The sequence below is a fragment of the Sycon ciliatum genome, chromosome 8 (genome assembly GCF_964019385.1).
Source record: "Sycon ciliatum chromosome 8, ocSycCili1.1, whole genome shotgun sequence".
In the NCBI taxonomy this organism is placed as follows: domain Eukaryota; kingdom Metazoa; phylum Porifera; class Calcarea; order Leucosolenida; family Sycettidae; genus Sycon; species Sycon ciliatum.
Window position 1 is genome coordinate 16014050 of NC_088650.1, and position 7945 is coordinate 16021994.

General features: G+C 49.0%; 1 protein-coding gene across 4 annotated transcripts in view; it reads left to right on the forward strand.

Annotated features, from left to right (window-relative positions):
• Positions 1 to 796, forward strand: part of LOC135823836 (uncharacterized) — a 24887-nt gene extending 24091 nt beyond the window's left edge. For all 4 annotated transcript variants that reach the window (XM_065336689.1, XM_065336690.1, XM_065336691.1 and 1 more), the window contains one exon: positions 367 to 796. The gene's annotated coding sequence lies outside the window, so the exon portion shown is untranslated. The remainder of the gene's footprint in view (positions 1 to 366) is intronic.
• The last annotated feature ends 7149 nt before the right edge of the window (positions 797 to 7945 follow it).

A 7945-nucleotide genomic window follows, 5' to 3' on the forward strand; every position in this document is an offset into this window, starting at 1 on the left:
CTCCGGTTAAAAAAAGTCAAAGTAAATTATCGTGTCTGTTCCTGAAGGGAACTCGCGACGCCGCCGACACCCGGTAAACCTCCTGTGGAAGCAATGAAAGTTCTATGGCGCGATGTGTGGCTGTGTTCTGGTCAGGATGCATTTTGGACAAGTAAAGAGCAGCACGGAGTACATGTTCCTATGAACCCTACATACACACGTGGTTAAAGAGTTGGGACACTGTGGAGAGAATGATAACAGCCATGAATTATGCTGCATGTCCTATCATAGGATTATCCCCTCAGGCCAGGGTGAACAACGTCCCAGATCGAGTTTTACAGTCTGCTTACAGTCTGTACATGTATCCATTGGTGTTGTCGTTTGCAGAGGTCTGCCGGTTCAAGGAGATCTAGCCGAAGGACGGACCTGAGGGAGTCATTGTTGATGGACTGCTTGTAGATTGTCGAGAATACGGTGCGACCGGTACCCCACTGGGTCACATGGTGACAAATTCAACACATTGCTGCCAGCACGTCTCACTACATCACCTGTTTTTGTATTGTTACAACGGCCTTTGAGACCTTCAGTCACACTTAGAGTCTTAGTTCTAACTGTTACTTGTCCAACGACAGTTACCATGGTTACGTGGCATGTAGAGTTTGATCGCAAAACGTGCTGGAGGCCACATTTTGGGAAGTAGTTCGTTCTTTTGCAAAATCACGAGTTAGATGCGAAGCTGACATGATTTTGTAGGCACCTTTCAATGTGGCGGGAAGTACTCCAGCAGTTGTAGGGATAAAATTCGTCTTGCAATCAAGCACTTCATAGTTATGTTCATCAAAATGTTCATTTTGCATTGAAATTGGGGTCATCGATCGACACTCGGAACTCTCTCTCTCTCTCTCTCTCTGTGATTCTGGCTTTCTACGTACAGCCACAAAGAACATTTGTACTGATGCAATTGGTTTACCACTGCAATCTTGTACAATAACCCTAGCCAGCTAACCAAGAGATTTGATGTATTTTTCTAATAGGGGTTCGCTGATGTGACCTGTATGCAGGTAGCGGGACATGTACAATCATGTCAGCTGATGTTTTACATCAATAATCGCCAATACACGTCAGGCTAAATTTTAGTTAGCGGGCTGCGTGTGATCCTCGTCCGCCAGGTTCGCACTGACCCAGTGGAGACTGGGACCCTTCCATAATCATGTACAAGACAGTACTACATACTAATGATAATAGCTACATGTACTTCAGAAGCATTAGCTAGTACATGAATAGGGCTTGAAAGCGATGAAGTCGGAAGTCAAAATATAACAACAAAAACAGACGTTTGGTTCCACTCTGCTGAACAATGCATGGGATGTGATCTGGTGATGGTTGGACCCTCGTGTCGCATGTACAAAGTGTAGATGTGATTATCCGGTACAAAGAGTGGGTACTTCCAGGCCAGGCCTGACCGGGAGGGCCCAATCCAGTCACTACGTGAGGATAATGACTATGTGACAGTATGTCACTGTGATATTGAAGGAAAACCACGCAAATGTGTATGGCTCCATGCAAAACCTGTATCCAAGTGGACCCGAAAATTCAGCGTTGTCATGACTCCGGGCTGGCTGTGACGTAGCACTTTCAAGCCCATCGTCATGAGCTCGACTGTCCACCTAGAGATAGGGCTCATCCGAATATTATAGGGTGGAAAGTCATGGCTCAGAAGAATGGTCTTGGTCCGAGGAAGCTGAGACGCTCCCTTCTTCCTTTATTCCCAATCGAACTCTCCACTTCCACCAAAACACCGGTGACTGCGCCCTACTAGGTGGGGATTCGTCTGCAAAATGTCACTAAAAGCGCCATTTCGTTCTTCTAAAGGCACGGATGACCGCGGACGGCCATAATATTATCATGTTTTAGTCTTTTGGACGCTGCGTCAACTGGTTTTGGTCCGAAAAGGCTGCGATGCAACGTTCGGCCCTCATTCCCAATCGAACACGGTTGAGTAAGTGGTCACGTGCCCATGCGTACACCAGGCTACAACTAACTAACTTACAGTCATGTACTTATAGTAAAACTGTTACCATGGTTACAAACTAATTGCAGCCTGTTTAGGCGCGTTCCTGTCACTCGAGTTGAACCTTGGTGTGAAAGATAGTTGTAGCCTGCAGGCAAAGGTGACCAGGCCACAGTCACCCGCTGTGACCCAGTGTCGGTGGAAGTGGTGAGTTCGAGGAGTTAAAGGAGGAATGGAGCGTCTCAGCTTCCTCAGACCAAGACCATTCGACTCAGCACCCCGAAGACTACAGCTGGTGAAAAATTGATGTTAGGGTATACTTCCCCTCTAAAAAGGGGAACAATGTAAAGTCGCATTCTCGAATAACGCAAGAACCCACAACCAAGGCTGCCCGATACTGATTATCCCTTGGTGCGCGCCCCTAGCCTATTCTGTATGTGATAGTAACCAGCCATACTACAATACCGTAGAATCCCGCGGATAAGCCCACCCGCGTATAAGCCCATGCCCGCGCATAAGCCCAGGGTTTGTTCGAACATCACAAAGCTTCATCGTACAAGCCCATGGGCCTAGGTCATACCAAGAGTCCATAAATTATGGTCTCTTGGCCATACCATGTACACTGTACATAGTACGTGCACATTATAGTTTTTTCCGTACATTTCAGCACAATCATCGGTTGTTTTTGTTTACACAGTGGTTTTCAGCAATGTACTTCTCACTTCCTTGATACACAACTTGGTGTCGGCGTATAAGCCCATGTCCGCGTATAAGCCCATGTTCTCGTATAAGCCCACCGAAATGTCCTTGTGAAACAGATAAGCCCATGGGCTTATCCGCGGGATTCTATGGTATTCGGATGCCAAATGACGCGCGTCACCAGTTGTCGACATATCGGATATACACACATTCACAGCTATTTCAGCCATACTGCAATATTCGGATGCCGACTGACACGCGTCACTGGTTGTTGTTGAAATGTCGGATATACACAAACTGGAGATCCCCCCGATAGGTGTTTTTGGGCAATCCTGAAATCAAGATTGTAATTAGACTTCCCTGTGTCACAGCATGATAGCATCTGTTTTCGTGCAGTAGAAACGGCACAGTCTTTCAATACCGTAGAATCCCGCGGATAAGCCCACCCGCGTATAAGCCCATGCCCGCGCATAAGCCCAGGGTTTGTTCGAACATCACAAAGCTTCATCGTACAAGCCCATGGGCTTAGGTCATACCGAGAGTCCATAAATTATGGACTCTTGGCCATACCATGTACGTAGTACATGCACATTATAGTTTTTTTCGTGCATTTCAGCACAATCATCGGTTGTTTTTGTTTGCACAGTGGTTTTCAGCAATGTACTTCTCACTTCCGTGATACCTTTCATTAGCACAACTTGGTGTCGCCGTATAAGCCCATGCCCGCGTATAAGCCCATGTTCTCGTATAAGCCCACCGAAATGTCCTTGTGAAACAGATAAGACCATGGGCTTATCCGCGGGATTCTACGGTATAGGAACATCTTCGTTGTAGTGGTACTGTGACGTCACGAACATCAGGTGTGGTCGGATCTTAATTATTACAAGGACCGCGCGTCACGAACATCAGGTGCGGTCGAGAGCAAATGTAGATCTACATTTACTTGGCCGTGAGCCTGTAATTTTAACAATACAGCACGCATATTACTCATAATTATTATGAAACATCGAAAGAGAGTCATGCATCTGTCGACAACGTCGAGCCAGTGCGTTCTGCCTGAGGTAAGTTGCTCCACTTTCAAAAGAGAAATGTTGAGAAGTAGAAGGTCATTATTCCCAATGTTGTCTACCCATCTGGTCAGGAGACCTCTGGGCTGTTGCGCCTGTAACTGGTTAGCAATCTCGGTGCTCCTTCAGTCTTCACTTGCATCGCCGACCGCCCTGGCAGTTCAAATCTGAGAGAAATTGTGGATTTGAAATTTTGAATGGCATCCAACATTACAAACCAGAGTTCGTGTTCAGCTGTTCATGTAGATGCACGCCAACGTATTGCCTTGTTGGACAACTAACTTCTTTGCCTATACCAGTTCATCCATCCTTGCTTGATGTTAGTGATGAAGCTCAATACCAGACAGTCGTGCGCATCAGTAGGGGAATGCAGATGCCAAGGCCAGCGCAGCTCTCAAGCCACATTGCCATCTTTAGTGCACGTGGCAATCTATAGTGCAATTCTCTTGCTATCCTGCTTTGCGGCCACCTTGGCAGTCGGGAGTGAAGGCGACAGTGTCGCTAGACCTGCTCCTGCTGCTTCAGCTAAGCACATAGTGGAGATCATTCGCCGGTCGGGAGCTGTGGTCGGACGCACAGCGGTAGATGATCGTGTTCACCTATCGTTGTCCAAGCCATCCAATATCCCAGCTGAGACTGAGAAGACTGTACCTGCAACTGGTGATACTCGGCGTAGTAGAAGGGGAAAAACCCGCGAGGCCGCCACGTCCGGGGACTCTCCTGCAGCCGATCATGGAATGGCCCACACTGGCCACAGTGACCTGATTGATAACTTCCTAAGCGCAATCATGCACTCTACATTGACCAGAGGTGCAGAGTACACACGCGTGTTGCGCCGAGAGACCCATGACACTTGGCCGCAAGCCTCGCGTAGTTCTCGTCCAGTTCCCTGGAGCACTCCTGAAGCCCAACAAAAATGGAATGCAGTTGAAGATAACTCCAGTGACATCCAAGTACCGCCTCTCCTAGAAGTCCAGTGTACGAAGGCCTATTCACCAACGCTTAGGACTCTTCACCCAAACGATATATCTAGCATCAGCCACCCCATGCTCGTCATGGAGCCTCTAGTGATTCGAGAACATGCCATGACTGACGAATACCACGCAATGCTCCTGCTGAGCGTGCCCACTAGTTATAACGACACCTTCCCTGTAAGTGTTACCCACCTGTCCGTGTATCTTTTCGAGGTCGAGGGAGAAAGAGGTCAGACCTGGCGAATTCACGACCGTATCGATATCTCCTTCTTGCCCGAGTCCTGCAGAAATCCGCGAAATGTCATTGGCACAGTGGTCGCAAGTACGAGCCGAAAGTTTGTATTCATCTATGGGTATGGTGCTCGACTGGAATGCAATCAGACGATTGTGTACAATCCCAGTAAACGGCGACACCGTCTAATCCGCATAGTATCAGCCAGCGGGCGCGGGCGCGGGCCGGAGCGTAAGCGTACAGCAGCGCTCTCCAGCCACTCCGCTCAGCCACTCATTCTGGGCGGCACTGCAGCTATGCTGGCAATACGTGACATCACAAATCCCAACGGAACAGAGAGCATACTGATGTTCGGTGGTACTGGCTGCGAGTTGAGCAACATCTTCGCTGAGCATTGCCAACAATTCTCCAACGACGTCCATGTCCTTCAGTTGTCTGGTGACAATTTCGAGATTGGTTCGTGGACAACGCGGGTTTCGAATTCTGGCGTTTTGCACCCCTGTCCTACTCCACGAATTGCGTCCCTACTGCTTAATGCTGACGCCAGTGACGGACCGACACTGTTCGTTTATGGAGGCATGTCTTTGTCTTCGTCAGGTGGGACTGAAACGGGGAGATATCCGCTTGAGGCGGAATGCGACTTGTGGCAATTTCATGCATCAAGACGTGAGTGGACGAAACTAACACATCTGAAAGAGAACTGTGAGGCACGCGCGGCATCATCCTGTTTTGCCTGGAATCGCCTCCCTCTACGGCCGTTCGGTGCTTACTCGCAAGGAGCTGGAGAGTTGGCGATTGTTAATATCGCCTTCTCCGATGGTGCAGTTCCCTTGGCATGTTTTGAGAGCAGTTTGTCCATTTCCCGTATCACCATACGAGGAACGCGCACCGGTAATTGGTCTACTGTCAAGCAAACCACCACAACTAACTTCGCACCCGAGCTGATGCAAGACGTGTCGCGAATACGAGCGTTGGGATTCCTGTACCACAATACATCTCTGTTCATGGTGCAGACGAGTATACCTTTCACAGTTAATCTGTCTGTAGAGTTTGACTACGTTACTGGTCAGCCGTCAGTGGCTTGGCGAGCACTGCCAGGGGAAGACCCGATGTACAGCTTTCCAGGGAATGTTGGATGCATTACTATGCAGACGCCTATCTATTTCCGTCCTCGGCCACATGAGGAAGGTGATGAAAGCTTCGGCGAACCATACACTGCAATGATCGGTGGCTTCTGCATGTTCCCTCGCTACGCGTATTCACGAAGGGCAGAAGGAGATACCTGGCCAGAACCGTCTTGGAAATCTTTGCCTATATGGTCATACAGTTCCCACGCGCATGAATACATCATGCGAGTCATCAAGCCTGGTCCACCGTTTGCTGATCGTTTTTGTCACTCGTTGCTTCAGCTGTTTGACAGCACGAGGCCAAAAGCAGTCATCTACGGTGGCATCCCACTGACTGGGGCACCACCCGACAGGCATGTATGGTGCTTTGACTGGCTTGACCAGTACTGGCGGATAGGAAATCTCACCAATCGCCACCAGACTCCAGAACGGTCAGGATTTGCCGGTATTGGCCACTCTGCCGTCACTTTGTCCAACACAAGTTTTTTACTCTACGGCGGGATGGAATGGGATCCCATTACCGGTGTGTTAGCGTTGGCCCTGAATCAGACCTACGTGTTCACGTTCAGCGATTTATCTACATGCACCGGTTCATGGCGTCAAGTCTCCACTGCCAGGCCAATGCCGCGTAGGATGATGCACACAGCCACGGTACACGATGGCAAGGTGATAGTGGGCGGGGGTTTTACGAGCCACTTTCAACCGGTAAACCATGCACTTCTGTCTTTGACTATTGTCGTGTCCAGATCGAGAGTTACTGTCGACTGGACACCGATTCCACTGTTGCCAACGCTACTCGACCGCATCATGTACAGTCTGGCAAGCTTTTCTAAATCCACGCTCCTGATCGTGGGTGGTGTCAAGATCAAGTGCTTATATAACTATAAAGATCACCGTGCGAAGAAATGTTTATCGATTCCCTCATACCTGGTTCCTTTACCAGCCCCGCTCTCAGATCTCAGAAACATGACAACACTGAGGCATACTAACGTTATCCCATTCTTCAGCAGCTACCCTATGATCGGACACTCCGTGGTGGGAAGTGTGGTGTATGGCGGCATTCTACTGCCTTTTCCCAATCTGGCGAACCCACAGAGTGCAGTCTTCAGCGACAAAACGTGTCATTACAACATGGCACCACATCACTGCCCGCTTGGCCATGGATGGGTGAATGACAGTTGTAAGGCATGCGACGTCAATTTCTACTCATCCGATCTAAGCGGCATTTGCACCGAATGTGGACCTTACCTGATCACAAACTCAACCGCTTCCAAGGAATGCAGCGCATTGGACCCATGTTACAAGGACTTCTGCCATGGGCACGGAGAGTGCTTAGTCAACCATAGAAAAGCCACGTGTAGCTGTAACTGGGGATATCTGTCGTATGACAACTGCCAACTTCCCTTGGTTATCATCCTGATCGTTACTGGTACAGTTATTCTTGCTCTGATAGTCCTGTTTGTGTGGAGGCGTGTACGACAGAGCCAGAAACTGTTTCGCCAACGAGAACAAGATCTGCAGGTTTCGCGCTGGCAATTGAGGCAACTAGCCAACGGTGTACTGGTGAAATGGGGAGAGATTGCGCCATCCATCAAGAGGATAATCGGAAGTGGCTCCAGCGGTGATGTGTTCCTTGCAGAGCTGTCGGACTTACCTGTGGCTGTAAAGGTGCTTCGACGCGGTCGAATGGACGACTTCTTTCTACAGCAGTTTATACGGGAGCTTGATTTGATGCGAACAGTCCGCCATCCAAACATTGTAATCTTCCTTGGTGCAGGTACAAAGCCGCCGCAGCGCTCACCGTTCATTGTTATGGAGTATGTGATGCGAGAATCACTGTTCAAGATTCTGTCTGA